Source organism: Tenrec ecaudatus, chromosome 10 (assembly GCF_050624435.1).
Source record: "Tenrec ecaudatus isolate mTenEca1 chromosome 10, mTenEca1.hap1, whole genome shotgun sequence".
NCBI classification, from domain to species: Eukaryota; Metazoa; Chordata; class Mammalia; order Afrosoricida; family Tenrecidae; genus Tenrec; species Tenrec ecaudatus.
In genome coordinates, this window is record NC_134539.1 from 95,024,688 (window position 1) to 95,047,461 (window position 22,774).

At 37.1% G+C, this 22,774-nt stretch overlaps 1 non-coding gene across 1 annotated transcript; it reads left to right on the top strand.

The window, feature by feature from the left end:
• The first annotated feature begins 17,683 nt into the window (after positions 1 to 17,683).
• On the top strand, positions 17,684 to 17,817 carry LOC142460591 (small nucleolar RNA SNORA18). The gene has a single exon (XR_012786769.1). It is a non-coding gene; the product is annotated as a small nucleolar RNA SNORA18 (small nucleolar RNA).
• The last annotated feature ends 4,957 nt before the right edge of the window (positions 17,818 to 22,774 follow it).

Sequence of the window (22,774 nt, forward strand, 5' to 3'; positions counted from 1 at the left end):
CATCCCTGTGTTTGAGCTCCTTGTTGCAGTCATGGTTTCAGTCCGTCTAATAGAAGATCTTCCTCCTTTTGGCTCCCACTGTACCTTAGCAAACATGATAACCTTCTCCAGCAACTGGTTTTTCCTGATCACGTATCCAAAGTATATGAGACATCGTCTCATCAACCTCTCTTTAAGGACAAGTCTGAGTGGACTTATTCCAAAACGGATTTGTTTGTTCTTCTGGTAATCTGTTCAATATTTCTCATCAAAACCGTGTCTCCAAGCATCTGTTCTGTCTTCCTTAGTTATTATCCAGCCTTCACATGCATGTGAGGCAATGGAAAATACCATGGCTTGGATTAAACATTCCATTGTCGTCAGACTAACACTCAAAGGGGTGTTATAACACTTCAGAGAGATTTTCTCCAGCAGATTTCATCGATGCAATATGTTGGTTGATTTTTTGACTGTTACTTCCATGAGCATTGACTTTGGATTCCAGGAAAATGGAAATTTGGATTTCCGTATTTTCTCTATTTATCGTGATGGCATTTACTGACCCATTAGAGATGATATGAGATGAAAATCAAAAACAATGATATAAAGGTGAAGTAAACAATGTTTATATTTTTTAATGTATTTGAAATATTACGTGTACAGAGAATGTTAAAATGGTCAATATTTTATTAAAATAAAGTTCTCAATAAGAAATATGTGCTTGGATATGCATCAATACTGTAGAATAGTATTGGGTTCGATCTTGATAAAATGCAAAAATCTAGTACTGTTAGATTTATTTTGATCTGGTTTAATGACTACAATATCTGAGGGAGGTTAGCCATAAAGATTCATGAATTTAAATAGAGGAGGTCATCATTGACACTACACAGTTAATCATACTGTCATATTTTTTCTAAATCCCAATTATGCAATGATATTTCCTGAAATTGGACTTCTATATTTTCCAAAATCAATCAGTAGTTACGCATACTTAGGAACATTTATGTTAATATATTTGACAAATCGTCTCAAACCAGTTAAATTCTATATTTGAAAAGATTCTGAACATGGAAAAATGCTATTGTCAACTATGTGGCATTTTGCATGTCCATGTAAAGACAAAACATGTTTTATCTTTCTATTTTATTTCTTAATTACATGATAAATTACATTTCATTTGTTCATTATCTATTGCTTTAGGTTTCATGTTAAACTTCATGCAGTTTACCTTCAATAATATTATATGTTATCTTTAGCTTCTGTTGGGTCAATCCAGACAGCTACACAAAGTTTTCAAATGTGTGATCTTTCAGAAGCAAATAACCAACCAGGTCTATCCTCTGTCTTTCAGAGTACATTCCAGTGGCAAGTAGTTGAATGCTACCCATCTGCACTACCCAGTAGTTTTATAATATATAAGAAATAGTATGAGAGCTTTACAATGCTTGAGAACATTTTGATCTTCTCATGATCTTTGTGCTGTGGCTATGGTGTATCTTACTTACCAAGTCATTGCCCAAGAATCGCATCTGACTTATTGAGACCAGATGGGCAGAGTGGAATTGCCCCTGGGGTTTCTCAGGTTGTAAATCTTTACTAAAACACAAAGCCCCATCTCCTCCCTTAAAGGCACAGGTGAGTTCCCACTGACGACCTTGTGGTTAGCAACCCACTGCATAGCCCCCTACACCACCAGGACCCCTAGCTTATGGCTATTCATTCCATAAGTCACACAGGATAGCCAGACGAGCTAAATAGTACGCTCCATTGATATATTTAAGAAAACAATGCAATTATGTTCTATTTATCCATATACTTGGTATTGAAAATTTTAGGTGAATTCTGTTTCCATCTCATATGTTTCCTTCTATCTGAAGGATTTTCTTTTACTTTAAAAATTATTAAAATTAATTTTAATAATTCAAGTCTGCTGATGATCATTTCAGTTTTTATATGTCAGGAAAAGAACTTCAACTTCATCTTTGAACAAAAATACCTTCATTTTATATGGAATTCAGGATTCATATTTTTATTTGTATATTTAGATATTTTAAAATATGAACTAATCATACATGTAATTAAATATTCATGTCAAACATTATTCTTAATTAAAGGCCCCCACATCAGATACTATCTTCTGTATGATTCTATTAACGTCTAGAAAATTCTAGACAAGATAACATTATGTAACACACAGCAGATTGGGGACTAGCTGTGCTGGCTTGGAGGATACTGACTTTCAAGTGGTATGAATAAAATGTTGGCCATAATGGAAATCTTTACTATCTTTATTTTGATGATCATTACACAACTGTTTATATTTGTGAGACCATATCAGAATTTCAAATTAAAACTCTTAGAACAAATACGAGGAAATGAAATCTGTAAGATGTACTATTATTAGAGACTAATATAGCACACTTCATTAGATTGCATAGGCATACAAAGGACAATTCAACACTAAGAACTCCATTATGGAAATTATTTTTCCAATTAATTTAAAAAAGAAAAACCAGGAGACAATCTTATTATATTCTATATCAATCCCAGATAGACAGAGATAAAAGGATATATTATCTACATTTTAAAAACTATCTACAGAACACTGACATAGGTCATTGACTTAATGGAAAATATTGCACTTGCTTCTAGTAATGTGAGCAGTAAGAAAAATTTAATAGTTCTGTTCAGCAATGTGCTCCATGAACAACTGATGTAATAAAAGTGAAATGATAAGAAAGCATAGACACTAGTAAATGAAGAGGCAAAAGTCATTGCTCAAAACTAATCTGATTGTATTTTAAGAAAATTTAAGAGAATCAATTGAACATACTGTATACCCATATCTTACCATCCTAGAAAAGAAGTCTGGTGGCAGTGTTGAGTAAGTGTTAGATTCTTAATCAAGAAGTTGAAAGTTCAAAATGTGAAACTAAGAGATCCCTTAAAGATTTACAATATTGGAAACCCTACCTGTGGTCACTATTGGTCAGAATTGTTTCAATGCCAGTGGGTTTGATGTTCTCTTTTGGAATGTCCTAGAAGAAGCCCTGGTGGCATGGTGGTTATAGGTTGGGCTACTAGCTGCAAAGTCAGCAGTTCAAAACCACTAGCCACTGTGGAGTAAGTGGGGAGAAAGATGGGATTTTTTACCCCTGTAAAGAGTTACAGTCTTGGGAACTCACAAGGGCAGTTCTACCCTGTACTACAGGGTCCCTATGAGTTGGCATTGACTTTATGACAGTGAGTTTTAGTTCATAGAAGGAGTTAGTAAGAAATTTAATAGAGAAAAAATGATTTTATTGATATTATAGATTAGTCAATTAGGAAACAAAAGAGAACAGACACCATGTATAATACAAAAGAAGACAGAAAACATTAAACAGAAATGTGCAAACATTATAAACTATTGGGATATATTAGATAAATGCCAGAAATATGACAGATGAACAATATTTCAAGATGAAAAGATTCAGTATTTATTTATTTTAGAATAGCTTCATATTCATGGAAAAAACTTGCAAAACCAGTAGAGTTTCCATACAACCCACATTCATTTTCCCATACTGTTAATTATAGATTAGCTTAATATATTTAAGACTGTATATAATATATTTAAGACTTTGCATTTTTAAAATGTCAGTTGTACTTATTATTTGGCAAAGACATTTCTATCACAATCAAAATCTCAACAGAATATTTTATTTTGGGAATCTAACAGCTTGATTTAAAATGCATCCCAAAGATAAATGATGTGAAATTATCCAATATAGTCTTTTAAAATAAGAACAAAAGAAGTTTATCTTCCTCGCTTAAAAACAGTATAATAATTTTTAAATTACTATTCTTATACACAGCATGGTGTGTCAATTAAAGGTAGTCCATAAAAAGGGAAAGAATGTATGCTGTAATATATACAGCAATGTAGAGTTATAGCTAAACCAACACAGAAGATGAATTAAATGGTAAAAAATATAATTTTCCAAAAGGAGGAAGAGAAAGAGAAAAAGAGATACAAAAATAGACAGGATAAATAGAAGCCAACTAACAAGATGTTGAATTTAAATATAAACATATTAAATGAACAATTCAAATAGTCTAAATTAACATATCCTGACCTTCCTCAGTAGAAAGACACAATGCCAGGCTATATGATAAATGAAATTAAGATATATGCTTTACACAATAATGCAACAAATTACAGATAGCCCCGAATGTACAACAAAGTTCTGTTTCAACAAGTCTAAGGTAAATTTGTCCTGATCTAAGCTGAATACTTCATTTATTTTAGTTTTCATTATTACTGCCTTTTATTATTGGTTTGTATCTTTATAAACACATTTTTTAATTTCATCTGAGGATTGGCATGAAAAGTTTACTATCAGCAAATTCTGTGTTACATAATGGTACGTACTACATATTACTGACAGCAAAATGTACAAAAATAATAGCAAAAAAACCGTGAGTGTGATTCCTTTCCACTTGAATATATCTTAAGGTTGGTGTTTTATTAAGAATACATGAGTGACACTACAAATAAATTGACCAAATGGACATTTACAGGATACCATCCCACAACAGTAAAAGAATGCATTGTTTGCATATGTACATTAAATATTTACCAAGCTAAATTATATTGTGGGATAGAGAGTTGGTCTCACAAATTTTAAGTGATTTAGGTAAACTAAATATATTCTCTGACCAGAACAGAATTTAACATTAAATCAGTCTGAAAAGATTCCCTGAAAAATTCCCCAAAGACTTGAAAATAAAGTTGATAGTGGCTTCTAAATAGTGACTGGATGAAGAGAACTATGGAAAATGATATTTGAAACTTAATGAAAATCAAAAGACAGCGTATTAAAATTTTCAGGACACTATCAAAACAGTGATTAGAGGAAATTTTAGCACTAATCACCTATAGTCAGATTATGGTAGCTCAATGGGGTAAGTATGGGGTACTTACTGGAAGATCCACAGTTCAAACCAGTATCTGCTCCATAGGAAAAAGATGGGGCTACTTGTAATAAAGAAAACAGTCTCAGAAACATTAAAGAACAATTTACTCTGTCATCTAGGGCCACTATGAGTAAAAAATGATTCAATGGCAGTGGGTCTTAAACATCTCTGTTGGAAAAAGAAAGCTCTCAAATCAGTGACATCTGTTTCTACTTTATGAGAAGTTGCCTAGGAAAAAAGGCAAGCATCAGGGAACTCACTCTCAGTTAGTGCACTCAGTGGCATCACCTGGGAAGGTTCTCTCTGGTCATAGTGAATTTTTTTTAATTTTTTGGTATACGAGTTTCACTCAAACCTCATTTCTTGTGATGCCTGAAATGAGAAAACAGCATGCAGCTGTAAACTTTTCTTACCTGCTTGGTGAAAATGCCGCACAAACTGTTGTGATGTTGAACACAGCTCAAAAGAACAGCATTATGGAAAACTTCAAGTGTATAAGTCGTGTTATCATTTCAAAAAAGGTGAAATGTTGATTGATGACAAACCTGGTCCTGGACATCCATCCACTTCCCCGAATGGACAAAAATGTTGACTCTTGGAACATTTGGAGTCCATTCCACTAGGTGCGCCATAAAAAAAGGCATGGTTTGTGTCAAACTAGGGACTGGTTTTGCCACCATGACAATGCACCTGCTCTAGCAGTCATCTCAGTGCACCAGTTTTTGGCAAAAAAACAGCATGCCTCTCTTGTCCCATAAACCTCACTCACCTGACCAAGCTCTTTGTGACTTCTTTTTGTTTCTGTGAATGCAGAGGGACATGAAAGGATAGTAATTTGATGATTTAAAAGAAGTGAAGAAGAAAACGAGGGAGGTGCTGTCAGCCATTCAAACAGATATATTTGAAAAATGTTTTCAAGAATTGAATTGAAAATCTGATAAATGTATTCAGTGTAATGGAGAGTACTTTGAAGGTGTTACGGTATTTTTGTAAAAAAAAAAAAAAAAGAATACATAGCTTTGGAAAAAAATCTGATTTTGGGGTGTACCCCTCATATATACAAAGCTAACAAAGGAAGAAATTAAATTAAAATAAATAAAATGTGTTTTGCTTTGTTAATTTCTTAAATAAGTAAACATCCAAGGGGAAGTTAATAAAAGAAGATCAACTACGAAGGCTCCCATTCATAAAAGCACAGGTTTATTCCAAACAAAGGATATTTGAACATAATTGGTGGATGGCTGCTGAAAAGTTCTCTCAATAATACACTTTGTACTGGAAAAATGCCTTTTTGAAAAGGAGATAGATTTTGTGCCACGGAAAAAGTTATTTTGCGATCAAGGCTACCGTCACATTTTTAACAGAAATAAAGTGAAAATCTTCCCAAATCACTGAAGCTTTGCAACAATTTTACAGGAATGCTTCCCACATAAAACAAGTCTTTTAAGGAAGGTCAAGGTGACCTCAAAGATGTGCCAAGAGTGGGAAGAGAAAGCCTTGAAAATCGAGAAACCGTGGCCGGAGTCCAGAGCAGGTTGAAGAAGAATGCGTCATTACCACTGCTGTGATAGCGACTGAAGTTGGGATTTCACATGGTCCAGCATGTTAAATTATAAGTGACCATCTTGGTTTCTGTTAGTTTATCTCTCAGCGGGTACCCAAAGTATTGCACAAAGATCAGCTAACAGAAAGGACTGAATCTATCAGTGTTTTAAACATGTTTTCATCAAAGCTAATGAAAGACTTCTATGAAGTGGCTCATAATCCAGGACAAATCTTTGATTTAGCAATAGGATATTAAAAGCAACCTCTAACCAAAGCAATGGTCTTTGAGGGAATCTCTTAGGCCAGCTAAACCCAAGGCAGAGATCTCCTGTCAGAAGGGGATTGTGGATGTTTCGTTTGTTTGTTTTTTGGTTTCCAAATCGGTCACCTTGACAGGTTTTCTCAATCACATGGGATAATCAAGAAAGCTTATTATGAAGATGTTTTAAGAAGGTTGAAAACTACGTTGATGAGAAACAGGCTAGGAAATTTACAGTAAGGAATTTATTTTCTCATCACAACAATGCACCTGGCAATTCTTCAAGGTTGGGGACCTTTGCCCCCTCCGCCCTAAAGCCCTAATCTTGACCCTGAGACTTCTATTTGTTCTCAAACTTCAAAGGACATTGGAGAGAAGCATGATTTGTGTCCCTTTCAAGTCACTGCTCCTGAGCCCAGGCCAACATAGCAATAGTATAGGAGGACAGCGAGAACAACTCCGGGGAGTTTCCCAGACTGCAACTCTTCTTTTTTTAAATCATTTTATTGGGGGCTCATACAACTCTTATCACAATCCATACATACATCCATTGTGTCCAGCACATTTGTACATTCATTGTCCTCATCATTCTCAAAACAGGAACTCTTTAAGGGAGTAGAAAGCCCCGTCCTTCTCTTGGATTTGAGTCCCCAGAGGATGCCCAAAAGGACTTTGTCCATGTGATGTAAATAAAAGTAAAAAACTCCTTGTGAGAAAGATTAGAGAGATGAAAATACCACCTTCAGAAGTCTATACACCTAGATGGAAGATATATCAAGAAATGGCTATGTCACATTGTGATATTTTGCTTATTAAAATTTTTCGATGATTCTATAAAAATACTTTTTGACTTAAACTGGCACACATGATTCAGGAATTTCAAAGCTACATATTTCTTCTGGAGTAAATGAAATCTCCTATCTCTATATGTAAATAATTATCATTGCTCTCTTGGTCATAGTAAGGAGCCTCCACGGTGTAGTTGTTGACCATTGAGCTGCTAACTAGAGGGCCAGCAGTTCAAAATCACCAGCCACTCCACAGGGGAACGATGGAGCTTTCTCCTCCCATAAAGAGTGACAGTCTCAGAAACTCTCAGGAGCAGTTCTACCCTGTCCTATATTGCTGCTAGGACTCAGAATTTACTGCAGAGTATTGACTTTGGTTTTGGATTGGTAATAAATAGCCAGAAACTGGAGAAGTAGGCATCAAAAGAATTCACATGATTACAAGGGTTTTCTATGTCACATGATAAACTCCAGTATTAACCCCAAATAGACTGAAAAATTAAGAATATTATATGAATAATTCTATATATTGTTCCTGTATGCATTATATAGATAAATACATAGATGGGTATATTGGTAGATCATTTAAGAAATTGACTCACAGTAGTGGAGCACTGACAAGTCCATTATCTGAAGGTCAGGCAAGAGGCTAAAGACAATATGAATTTTGTTTCCCTATAAGTCTTGTGATGTGAAGAAAGGAAGAATCTACAAAGTTGCTTGTTGTGATGCAAATACAGAATACGTCCTCATTGCCTTGAAGTCTTCAACTGGTAGGATGAGGCTCACTCACATATGGCAGGGGATCTGCTTTACCTAATGGTAAGTGATTTACCCATTATTTCATCGCAACATCTAAACAAATTCATGACTAAACATCTGGGTGTTAAATAGGTACGTAAAACTAACCACACAAATGCAAATACAAAATAAATTAATGAAAATATTGAGTCAATAAGTAGATTACCATGAAATTCTAATGTGTATTCATATGATCCAAATGAAGAAGAGGGCGGTAGACTTCCACACAAACTGAAGGCGTCATCTAATTATGCCAATAGATAAAGGGAGCATTAAAGCACGGGATCTCCAAGTGCAATACAGATCTTTAAAATGGTTCCAAATTAAAAGTAAAAGATATAGGAACATTTGGGGACAAAAAGAAGAGCTTAATTGGCACTATTTAAAATAATTTATAACAAAAGAGTATTTATACTGATAAAAAAGGGAATGCTTCAAAATGATGAATAGGTAATTTCTATAGGGAGATTATTTTATCATAAATATCTATGTACCAAACAAACTGGATTTAAAATACATAAATCAAAAACCATAAGAATTAAAAGAACAGATTAGGTATGGTGATTGCATTATTATGCATGAAGATTTAACATTTCATTTCCAGTTGGAAATATTCTTATCCAACATCACAATTCAAACGCATCAATTCTTCTTTGGTCTTCCTTACTCAATGTCCAACTTTCACATGCATATGAGGCAATGGAAATGGGTCATTTCACACCTTTATCTTATAATATCATGCTTGCTTTTCAATACTCTACAGAGGTCTTGCGCAGCCGCAGATTTACCTAATGCAACAGGATTTTTGATCTCTTGACTGCTGCCTCCATGAGCATTGAGAAATAAACAAACCACTTTTCAACTCTTTTAATGAGCCTATTACAACTGAAATCTCTCCCCTGACAAAAAATATGTTATAGAAAACATCTTTCAGAATTAATATAAGCCAATCCCCCTAAATATCATTTTAACACATGAAATCTACAATGACGGCAATGCATGTACAAATGTGCTTTGCAAAGTGATGTATGTATGGATTGTGATAAGAGATGTATGAGCCCCCGATAAAATGATTGAAAAAAAGAAATTAAATAAAATGCATCATGGCTAACAAATGTTTGACCTTAAGAATGTAAGATGTTTTCACTGTATAAAACCAAATAGTTTAACATATTACTCAAAGAATAATTCAGCAAACTAGACATAGAAGGGAACACCCTCAGTGAGACAGAGCATATTTACAGTGTGGTGAATTATTTAACGTGGCTCTTCTAGCCTTCACCTTTGTTACTCCCAACAAATGACCTTCATTGTCCTGCTGATTCTCTGTAAGACAATGGGAGAGAGACACTGATCCAATTACAGGATTCAGCTGTGAGCGATTGGTAAATGGTTAATTAGCAGTGTAAGCCCAGTGGTCATGAAATCAGCCTTTTCAGAAGCAGGAAGGGAGACTTTTACTACCAGTAAAAGAAAAGAGTCAGTAGTGGACTCTTTCCTCTGGGCTCTGAGATCCAAGAGACAGGAGCGACAACAGCAGAGGAGCAGAACCAAGACCCACAGCAGGAGACAGAGGCATGACTCCCAAGCCTATGGAGCATGGGAAGCTCCAGACACGTAATTTGGGAACTGGGTTTATTGACCCGTGAAGCTAGAGATGAGTAGCTTCAGGCTGAGATTTATGGTGGAGTGACATGTCCTTTAGGCATTTTATTGGCAGCCTTAAAAGATCTTTGCTGTATTGCCCAAGCAAGGCAGAGGAGAGAACAAAAGGCTGAGGGGCTAGAGAGAGGCCTGCCTGTGAACACAGCAGAGAGGAAAAAGTCCTAACCTGAAATAGTGTATGCTGAGCATTCCATTGACCCGAATTGTGACCTGTTAACTTCCCCTATAAACCCCATAATTGTGGGCATTGTCTGTGAATTCTGTGTGGCCATGCAATGAATTATCAAATTCATCCACAGAAGTGGATGCCATGGGAGGGACATTGATATCGGTGTTGGTACGCTGAGACATGCCTGACATTGATCCCACTGAAATCTACCTTATGACACTCAAGCTTAGGAACCAAAAGAGGCCAATGTTGTCCCATCCTCTTTCCCTCATTAGAAAATGTACATCTAAATCAAACTTAATAGTTAAATATGAAATACTTTGCTGTTGAGAAATAAGTTAGGTCTCACTACTTCTCTTTTTAAAATCATTTTATTGGGGGTTCACACAACTCATCACAATCCATACATACATCAATTGTGTAAAGCACACTTGTACATTTGTTACACTCATCATCTCAAAACATTTGCTCCCCACTTAAGAACCTGGCATTAACTCCTCATTTCCCCCCCTCCCTCCCCGCTCCCTCTCCCTCATAAACCCTTGATAAATTATAAATTATTATTATTTTGTCATATCTGACACTGTCTGATGTCTCCCTTCACCCACTTTTCTGTTGTCCATGTCCCAGGAAGGAGGTTATATGCAGATCCCCGTAATCGGTTCCCCCTTTCTACTCTACCCTCCTGGCATTTATATTTCATTTTCCCCTCCCTCCCCCATCCCTCATGAACCCTTGATAATTTATAAATTATTTTTTGTCATATCTTGCCCTGTCCGACGTCTCCCTTCACCCCCTTGTCTGTTGTCCCTCCCCCAGGGAGGAGGTCACATGTAGATCCTTGTAATTGGGTCCCCCTTTCCAACCCACCCTCCCTCTATGTTCCCAGTATCACCACTCACACCACTGGTCCTGAAGAGATTATTCGCCCTGGATTCCCTGTGTTTCCGGTTCCTATCTGTACCAGTGTCCATCCTCTGGTCTAGCCAGTCCTACAAGGTAGAATTGGGATCATGATAGTTACGGGATGAGGAAGCCTTTAGGAACTAGAAGCCTCACTACTTCTATTCAACATTGTACTAAAGGTCTGAGATCATAGAATGCCTTAATTAAATACAAAAGTGGGGTTCGGAAATTAAGAATACAATGATGTTATGTAGATGGCATGAATATGTAGAAAGTAAAGAAAATGTGTAAGAATCTACAAACTTTTACTAGAGCTTTTAAGTGATTTTTAGATTGTCATATGCAAAAAGAATAATTGATGCCTTCAAAGTACTACAGTGTGTCAGAAGAACAATTGGTATGTTTGAGCCCAATGTTGTAGCCACTATGTCAGTCTTATGGAGGGGATTCTTACGTGACATCAGGATTAAAAATCAGATCATTGAAGCACAACAGGTAGTCCAGGAATAGATCCCCAGTCATTTGCCTTTCATTCTTGTTGAGAATATACACAGCAACACATATACCAATTCAACAGTTTCTTCATGTACAATTTCAGACATAAATTACATTCCTTGATTTGTAGACCCATTTTCACCCTCCTTTTCTGTGGTAGTTACATAATCTGGTGTCAATTTTAGGATTCAGAGTGTAGGGGTGGAGTCTAGCCTGTCAATTCAGAGATAGACAATTGGACTGCTCTGGGCATGGCCTTCGGCGAGAATTCTGGAAACTGCTATTTTTCCTCTTGGGAGGCAGGAGACACACTCTCTCGGCTCACTTCCTTGGAGAGTCTCTACTGACAAGGCTAACTCACTGCAAGACATCCCTGAGGAGAAGCCACATGGACTTACCCTGATGCAGCCAGAACCCTGGTCCTGGAGAAGCCATGGGAAGAGTTCTGCCAGTGCTGAGATGCTTCCACTGCCACTGGATCCACAAGACTTCCCACCCACTGACCTGTGATCTTCCTTCATTCAATATCATTGCATATGTTTCATGAGTCTGAAGAGGAATTTATAGATTGGTGTCGGACATACGGGCTAATATAAGACTTATGGACTTGATCTGGACTGGGTTGGAATGTTTTCACGATATTGAACTGTTCTTGTATATAAAACTCTTTTATTTTTACATATGGGTCCTTATGAATTTGTTTCTTTAGTCCACCTGGACTAACACATTTTCTAAAATGTTCCTCTCCCATTCACTATCTCCTTAAATAATCTTTTCAGTTCTTATTGTCACCTTTATCCCATATATTTGGTTCCTAAAAGATAAAAGTGTTCAAGGCAGATGTGCAATAATTATTTTTAACTAATAGTGTTAAAAATAGCAAGGTATCGCCACAAAGGAAAGACAAACCTAAATCCACACTTCATACTCCACACAAATTTAACTAAAGTAAAACACAGACCTAATGCAAAAGATACTTTGGTTAAATATATATATGAAATATTCATGACATAGGGACAGTCTTAATTAATAGACATCGATAACCATAAAAGAGAAATTGATCAACTTGTTTTCATTTTCATAAAGAAAATATTCTCCTCATAAAAAGACACTGGAACATTGGAAATTCCAGTTTGAAAAAAAAGTAAATACCACACTTCTAAATAACCCATGTATCAAAAAGTATCATAAGGCAAAGTGGAAATTATTTTTAACTAAAAGACAATGAAGATCAAATATTTAAAAATTAATGGGAGGCAGTAAAAGTGGTACTTTCGTTGTCTTAAAAGTCTATTTATTTACATATTTAAAGTCTAAGCTTCTACTTTATGAAACAAAAGACAAAAGTAAATATAAACCAAGAAGATGATAGGAAATAATAACAATTATGCTAGAAATCCAAGAAAGAGAAAACATACACAACAAAGGAAATACATTAATGGAACAAAAAGTTGGTTCTGTAAAGTATCAGTAAAATAGGAAAAAGTTTACCTCCAACTAAAAGGTAAATCTGAAAGACAGATGATCAAAATCAGGAATAGCAGAGAGAACAACACTATCAATACTTTGGCTGCCCTGGCGGCATAGCAGTTACACATTGGGCAGCCAACTGCAAAGTCAGCAGTTGAGCCGCTCTTTGGGAGAAGGATGGGGTTTTCTACTCCAGCATAGAGTGACGGTCTTGGAATGTCACAGGGGAAGGTCTACCCTGTCCTGTAGAGTCACTGGGAGTCAGCATTCATCTGGTGGCAGTGAGTTTGGCTTGGCTCTTTCTTGATTTGGGATCAGTTCTTTCAAAGTTAAAAAAAAAGTCATTAATGGAATAGTATGCGTAACTGCACTTTAGCAAATTAGTTAACTTTGATGAAGTATCAATTCCAGGATAGAAACTATTCAGACTACCTCAAGAATAATATAAAAAGTGTATAACAAGTAAATAAATCAGTAGTGAAAACTTTAAAAAAATAGAGACAGGTTTAGATGACTTCATTGATAAGATCTATCAAATATATAAAGAATAGTATTCAAGAAATGCACACATGGTTCATAAAGTATTTCAGAAAATAGAAGAGGGAACTTCCCGTCTTAAAACATATTTTCTAGAATGATTTTTAAAGCCTTTTTTGTGAATTAGGTGGGTCTTTACATTTTAGATCATCACTGTTGAATAGTCCTATTGTTTTCTCTAGTTATTTCAGAAATGAACATCGCAAGAACTCAGTCCAATGGGACAGTCAATCAATATCTATCTACCGATCTATCTTCTTAATCTTAATAGTAAAGCACCAGAAAGCAAACTTCAGTCTGTGGCTTGTTATTATCATAAACATCAGTGAGGCTTGGAATTTCTTCCAGGGTTTTCTTCCCAGCATGAAGATGAGATAGAGACAAGAAGTATGAAAGCCAATGTGGGGAGTGCCAGAGCCCAGAGGAGAAAGCGCTTAAGCGACTCAGTCAAACCAGCCTGGTTTAGCCAATCTGCATGGAGTGTTTCTGCTTCTTTTGGTTTAAAACATCTCAGCTGATTCAGCCTCTGAGCAAATCACACTCTGAGAATGAGGAAATGACTGCTGGACCAGGAACACAGTCAATCACACTATGACTTTTCCAGTGCTGGGATTCAGCCAGTTCACACCTATCTTATTGTATTTGTTTAGTTCAGGGAACTAGTTGTTAAAATGGCCCTGTAATGAGGGCTCTCTCACAAATTTGCATTCCTTACTCTTTTTAATGTTTATCTGCTCACCAATGTATTCTAAGTACCCACAGTAATTAATGTTCATTCCACCCGTAGCTATGACAAATAGATGGAATTCTGCTGGTAATATTTATATATTCATTTCATAAAACATGTTATACATTTGAGGAAATACTACATTCTTAGTCCCTTGCATGTGTCACTTTAATAAACAAACATATAATGTAAAGAGAAAAAGTGTCCAACAACCAGAAGATGGCCTGATGTCTTTCGTTTCAGATTTCTATTACACCCCAAATTCCACAAGATATTAGGAGTGAATTATACAATTCCTGAAAGTGTTCAAAGAGCTACAAATATTGTCAGAGCAATTTGTCAGTTCGGTGGAAGCAGAAAGGAGTTTTTCAGAGATGAGCACTATGTTCAGAAAAGAGAAGTCCCTTGTTTCTAACATAGCATAGACAATGGCTATTGTCCCCTGGCTTACCTCTAACGGAATGGCATCCTACTTCTACAGTGAGAGATGATAAACCCACAGCCAACAATGTTCAGATAAAAGAGAATATTTCCTGTGAGCAGGCCAATCAAGGAGCAATGTGGACATGTCTTAACAATTGTATTGTTTTGTCAGGTATTATTTAATCTTTTTATTAATATTTTAAAACTGTTATAACATAATCTAGTATTGTGTACCTTTTATTGTTCTTGTATAAGTGTTAAATATGAAATAATAAACTATTAGGGAAGTAGCCCATTTGCAAAATTATTTCAATACCATCACAGATTTATCCCCTGTACAATTTTCCACTGCACCTCCCTAAAACAAACAAACAAAAAATTTTACGGCACATACCTAAATTAGCAAAACATGCTTCAAGTGGGAAAAAAGTTACACCTTGTTTTTGATGTCACAAATTGATTCAGTGATTTCAAGAAACCTGCTGCTATGTCAAAAACCCTTTAAGATTATTTATAGTTTTGACCCAGAAATTCCACTTCTTATTATATTCCAAAGAAATGTTCCTGAATAAAAATAAATATAAATTTAGGTACTCATAGAAGCACATTTGAAAACAGAATAATAAATTTTGAATGCCTAATAAATAATCCAATTACCAAAGAAATGGGGAGGATAAATCAACATGAAGAAGTGCTGTGCTATCTTTCCAATAATAAACATTGGGTCTGTGTCCAATTTGGAATTAAAATGAAATAAAGTTAGATCAAACAGTAGAACACAAAGTAATAAGTACATATTATTCCCTAGTACTTTGGCTTCTTTTCATGTGCTCATAAATTATCAAGTCTGATCATCTTCCTCGGATGTGGGTGAAGGTTATTTTCCAATATATGTGTACATATGGAAACTTAGAATCTGTTCTCACTTTGTTTCTCATTATTTTTCCTCTGTGCCTCAGTTATTTTAATAGAACATCATACACTGATCCACTGTTCTTTAGTTTCAAGGAGTATTAAATGCCCAATGAACTCGTCTTGTAAGGTCAAGAAATGCTTGCCTCCTGTCAAAGTTCTAATAAATAGCAATCTTAGCTCCTATTTCCCATTATGAAAACTGTTGATAGGTTCTGTTTTTCCATTTCAGTTCATGGTAAACCTTCATACCACCCCCAAAAATGTTGATTTCTCCTGCACCATCTTCATAGACTTAAGTGATCCATTCATATGGTTCCTGTGTCTTTTGACTGACACGCATCTTCTACCAGGATATCAGATAATACTGTGTTGTCATCCATAAGGTTTTCATTGGCCAATTTTCAGCAGAACTTTCTGCGTAAGAAAGTGCTGGTGATCTAGTTCCATAAATCGTTTACAAGTAATGATAGCAATAGAGTAAGAGGTACGAAAAAGGCATCTACTTTCATAACCACCACCTATCAGTTGTTTGCACTATGATGTTTTCTGTGTTGTTGTGGTACCAGAAGCTATACCCCCAGTTTGTTAAATACCAGCTGCCCCGATACAGCGTGGCCATTGGTAACGTTTGCAGCCACAGTTGTTTGGGACAGCATGATGGCAATCTGCTCTGCTCATCCCAGACAGCATAAGCCCACACATCAGTGGCTGTCAACTACAAATGTACACTTTGCCCGTTATTCCTAATACAGTGCTGGTGACCACAAGCATAGCCAGCCCCACACTGATCCACCCAGTGGCTGGTGATGTTTCACTGCCACTCCTGCAAGGCCCTGTTCTGCCCGAGTTCAAGGCTTGCCCTTGTGGCTCAGTTGCAGAGAGTACACTACCCCCATGTCAGGATGCATATGAATTCTGCCTCTCAGACAGCCCAAGCATGCAATGTGAACGTGCAACCTATCTGTGGCAATTACCAGGCAATCAAGGCTACCTTTGATAACATTATCCTCGATTTCCAACTGCCCCTGGCCTTGAAAGAATTTCTTCTTGATTCGATGCCCTTGCCTAGTTACATTCTAGACCGACAGTAATCCCATCTAGGACCAGGTGTCCCACACTCTGACCCAACCCTACTCCAAAATCTAATTGTACAGGACACCATGCCCCACAACACACAGTTTCATCCTCTCTAAGCTTTGCCCTCATTCATGTGGTTTTTCTTTTTTCCCTCCTTTCCTTCCATGTTTTACTTTTACTGTTTCACTTTGCCTTTCTTTCTTCTGTACCTCCATTTCCCCTTCCATTCTTTTGCTTTTTCTCCCCTGTTTGTGTTTTTTTAATAATTTTCTTGTGTCATTCTTTCCCCTTTCCAGTTTCCTTTATTGATTTTTCCATTTCCTTGTTTTTATTTTATTTTCCTTTCCTTGTGTTTTTTTTAATCTTCTGGGAAACCCAGCAATAGACAACAACCATGCCCCAAAGGCCCCACCACACTAGTACCATCTACCTCACTACCTACAGGGCAAGGGCTATTTTCCCCTGTACCACCTGTTCAATGATAGCATAATTGACTACATGAACAGAGAACTGCACACATACTTACATTCTACATCAGGAAACAGGAGATGAGCGCTTAAGAACACATGAAAATAGCACATGAACACTGATGAAATAAACATCAATTTAGTACAAATATAACAACAACACAATGTCTGGGAGATAACCAGCTCACACACAAAGAAACAAAACAAAGTGGCTCAAAATAGCAACCAAAATATGGAGCCAGGAAGCCTTCTTGATAAGGAAATAGCACAGGAGCTACCAGATAAGAAATGTTACAAGTTTTATTGAGGTGTTTTCAATTGAAACCCAAGAGAAAACTTGATCAATCTGAAGACGACACTGAGGGCATGAAAGCAAAATCTTATAGGAGTCCAGAAGAAAAAAAATTATAAGAACAAACTGGTAAGATAAACAAAAACATTAGAAATCATACAAAAACATCCAACAAAAAGTCAGGAGATCAATACTTAAGGTTTCGGGTTGAGGTCTATCCCGATGTGGCCTTGTCTGTAGACCCAGATCATTGGAAACGTCTCACAGAGTAACTGTGTGGTTTGCTTTACTTGCAGAACTGCTATTGGTTGGATCTGTGAGGAAGAACTGCAAGACAAACGTGTAAAAAGAAAAAAAAATATTTCAGAAATAGATAATGTGTTGAAAGGACATAGAAATAGAATAGAATTGGGTTACCAGATTTATGACTGAAGACAAATCAATACTATTTTGCTAGAGGAACGATAAAAAAGAAAAGCCTAAGCATTGTAAGGGACACAATCCTAAGGAATAATTTATGTGTGACTATATTTCCAGAATAAGATGAAACAAGCAAAAACACAGAGAGAAAAATGTCAAAGATTTGGTGAAAGAAAGCTTCCATGACAAGAAAATGAAATATTCATTCAAGAATATGAAAAAATTTGAAATAGGATAGATTCCTAAAGAAAATCATCAAGCCAGAGCACAGTAAAACTTTCAAGCAAAAAAACAAGGAAAGAATGCACAAAGAAAATCAGGAAACAAGAATTTACCTAATAATGAAAACCAATAATAATAATATTTTACTTCTTTGTAGAAACATGAAGATAAGTCAAGAGGGCAATGAGATTGCATATATAAAACTGAAGGATCCAAACTACTGATGATGCTAGTCCAGGCAAGTTTACTCTCATCACACTTAGAATAGAAAATTATGCAGAACAAGGAAACCAACAGGGTCATAAAAATCATAACAAAATGACAGCACAAATACAAATAATCACACTGAATGTAAACGGATTAAATGTAAGTCAAGGGACAGGGACTAGCAAGCAAACGTTTTAAGATAACAGCACCCATAAATATTTAGTCTAAGAGAGAAATATTTCAAAAAGAGACACAAATAGATTTTTAAATAATGGAAAATATATCAAGCTAATGGTAATCAATATAGCAGAAATTAAAATATTAATTTATGATCAAATAAACTCAGGCAAAACCCAGCAATAAATACATGAAAAGGTAGTATGTAATGATTAAGGTATCACTTGAACCTTAATCATGGGCTTATAAGACATGGGGATCACAAATAATAATAATTAATAATTATAAGTAGTAAGACATGGGGATAATAAATAGTAATACATCTCCTAAAATACATAAATCTAACTCTATTATATTTTAAAAGTGAAATAGAAAATTCTACACTAATAGTTCCAAGCCTAACATTATTCTTTAAAGAGATGTAAAAACTAAATAATTTTATATGGAAGTTTCAAGCTTAACATATGAAACATGGATTTAAATTGTACTGAATATTTTCTTTATATAAATATATCAAGCCATTTTCATATTCATATGCACATATAGATCTCTGGTTTTGATTTTCTAGAGAACCCAGCCTAGTACATTTGGTACCAAGAGTGCTTCTAAGAAAGCAGAATCTTAACGATGAGCTATCCAAATTGGTTCCAAAGTCTGATCAATTCCCAAGGCATGTATAAATCTGTCACTATTTTAAAATCTAGGAAATAAGGAGGAATGAAAATGAAAACCACAAGGAATACGTGGGATGCGTGATGAAGCATTGACAGAATGCAATCAGTGCATTAAACAAGCTGTGTATGAATTATTGACTGAAAAACAGATCTTTTCTCTATCCGGAATTCACAATAAAACGAAATTAAAAACTGATCCTATATTTTCTGGGACTGTCTCAGAAATACGCTGTTTATTAATATCACAATTGACCCATCACTCTAGCAAAGATCTCTAAGATCTTGGTCCTCAGCTTCAGAAACCTCTCCCAGCCATGATATCAGTTGTTCAAACCCATCATCCACTCCATGGGACAAAGATGAAGCGAACTCCTCCCATAAAGATTTATTGCTTTAGAAACCCTACACAAGGTCAATGTGCATCAGAATCTACCCAATGGCCATGGCTTTTATTAGCCCAGTCAAAAATCTGAGAAGCAGGATCCACGTCAAGTAGAACGCACCCTGTGTTATACCAGATTTTCTGGAAAAACAAAATCAGTGACATTCATATATGTATAAAAAAGAACTTTATATCAAGTAAAAATTGTATGTCTAGGAAGTGGTCCTTTCCAGTCCAACTCTGGTCCCTGGGTCAGATGCTGGCTGGAGGTCCCTCCAGATCCACACAGCTGAAGCAGGAAGGCTAAGGAGGAATGTAGGACATCACAAGTCAGTTAGTACAGAGCTGCATATATTCAAGTTCAGTAGGAACATGGCAGGACCCCAACAACTCTCATGGTCAGCGGGCCACATGAGCCACTGGCCCCAGAAGCCAAAGACAAGAACCAAGCAAGCAGGAAAGAGAAGATGGGCAAGTTCTCCACAACAATTCTCATCATGCAGCCACTCCCCTAGGGAGGCATCGTCAGGCTGCGTCTTGACGGAGACGTTGTATTCTACCCATACCGTCCCATAAAGGCAGGAAGCCGACACAAAATCTAACCGTAGCACCACTGCGCCTCCCAAACCACAATGCTGAAGGCCATGACTCTGCTGAGTGGATGACCTGTGGACATGGAATAGCGAAGTCGAACCCTACTGAGGAGCCCGGTGGTGTCGTGGTTGATGCTTTGGGCTATTGCTAAGTATACACCAAAATTCACTTTCTTGATTAGTGACCTGTGGGTCGATAGAGGGACTGGTTCTTATTGTGTTCCTCCCAAGACCACAAGGTCATCTCTCTTTGTACAGTACGGGACTTAAAAACATTTGCGGAAAAATGAAATTGGAAGAGAGTGGAATTTGGTCGAGAACTTTTCGAAAGCCTCTTGTAGACGTGTAATTGTTCAAATTGCAACTATTCTTAGTCTTCGGGATTTCCTCTGGGTGTCCTCACCAAGAAAACGGTATGTGGTAAAAAACAAACAGCATCCTCAGCAGCATCCTGGCAGAACTCACAGTAATGAAGTTCACAGGGCGATTCTTTAGAGTGTCCTTCAATTTAATCAAATGTCACCACACCCCGAAAAACACAGTTTAATAAGGTAGTTCAGCAAGGGCCCAGTTGGAAGCAGCAAACTGGAAAATATTTTAATATTGCAAATGGTCCGTTTCTTTTATCTTCATATTATTTTTTATTCTCTGGCCTTCCCCATTAAAGCAATGCTAGAGGTATATTTTCCCTCAGAGAAAAGCCGTCCCAGCCATTTAAAAACCCAGCCTCACATCCACCTGCATCCAGTCAAAGACCCTGAGACTGTGGAGAAGGAAGAGCCTGAGGACTCATGGGCTGCAGTAGCGGTCAAGGTGAACAAATAGGAAATAAAGAGGCAAAAAAGACAGGGACTCAGAGCATGCTGGGGTTCTCGGCATTTTGAAATAAGAAGGGAACATGTCGATCATATTAACATGCCATCAGAGTGCTTAGGAGAATTGCGGTGTTTCCAGTTTTTCAGGGACCGGGCCTAAGAGGTTGCCGTCTCGAGACTTGCCAGTGCCTGTGGTAGAGGGAAGAGAAGCCATTGCTGTGGAACTGGCAATCCAGTGCTTCTGCTACAGTAGCATCTCTCTCCTGTGCTCAGAACTCGCTGACTCGAGCCGTTCGGTTAGTTCCGTACCACGTCTGGGCTTCAGATCGGCCATCCAGGAAGAGAGGTGGATCACCATGGACCACACTGAGGATAGACTCCCAAACCACCAAAAAACTCACTGCCATCAAGTCAATTCTGACTCACATCCACCCTACAGGATATGGTAGAACTGCCTAGGTGGGCTTTCAAGGCTGTCAATCTTTATGAGAATAGAAAGCTGCATCTTTTCCCACAGAGCAGCTAGTGGGTTTGAACTGCTGACCAACCCACTACACCACCAGTGCTCCTTTAAATGCAGTGAGCATTAAGAAATAGCCCAGTCATCATCCAACTGAGCACCATGGATGTGTATCCCGATTTCATCTACCACTCAGTTTTCTTTGGAAGGAAGTGCTATGCATTGTTTACATGGTGGGCTGTTTCCCAAAGGGGTGGGGTGGGCTGGGGGGGGGTCTTCCATAATATTGTTTTAGATAGTTTTCTATAACTGAAATACCACAAGTGGGTAGATATAACAAACAGAAATTCACCCTTTTACAGCTTAAGAGACTAGAAACTTACAGTTATGAAGTCACCACAAAAATAATTTTATGGTTGCAGGTCACCACAATATGAGGAACTGTATCAAAGGGTCACGGCCTTTCTTCCAACACCACTCCGGGTGAGCTCACACGTCCAGTCAGTTAGCAGCCAAGCACATTAGTGTTAAAAAAAAAAAAAAGAACACACAGGTAAGAGTCACTGCTTTATAGTTCTCAGGGTGGCACATGGTTCATACTTGATTACTAATCACACCAGGCGAGCAATTTGAACCCACCCAATGAAGCACAGGAGAAAGGCCTGGCAGTCTTCTTGTAGACACATGGGTGGCCACGAGTCAGAATGGACTCCAACGCACTTTTTCGTTGCCCTGTCTGCTCTGTGAGTGGAGGAGTTACTAATGAAAGTGGGAAAATAGTTTTAGAAGCCGTAGCATCTCATCAGCATAGCAAAACAAGAAGTACGAAGTGTACGCATGCATAAATACATGGTACAGCATGAAACCCTCTTAAATGCTTGTTATTGTTACTGAGTGAGATGGATGAGCGATTTTAATGATTGGTTTTAGAAACTGTATTTTGTAAAGCCTTTACCATGCATTTATTTGGTAATGATAAGAAGTAACGATTTAAAAAACAATCCTGAATGGAAGTTTTCAGTGGGCAGTAGAGACCCAGCTGATCTCAGAAGGCCATGAGTAGCTAGCTGTCCAGTTCTTGACCATCTCTGTTTTACGAAGACATAATGAGCACGCCCTTAAGGTGGCTGGTTTCAATATTTTACTTCTTTCATGAGTGAATCTGCTTCTCTGAGGCTGGCATCTGCCCCCTACCTTTCCTTTTTAGTAGCGTGAGGAGTGGCTGGCCTCCTCCTACTTTACTTTCATTGGACACTTGGATGTTCATCCCTTAACTGAAGGAGGTTAACCTGGGACCTGAGGTCATACATAAATGATGCCTAGAACCTAATCCCACCTGTCTTTTAA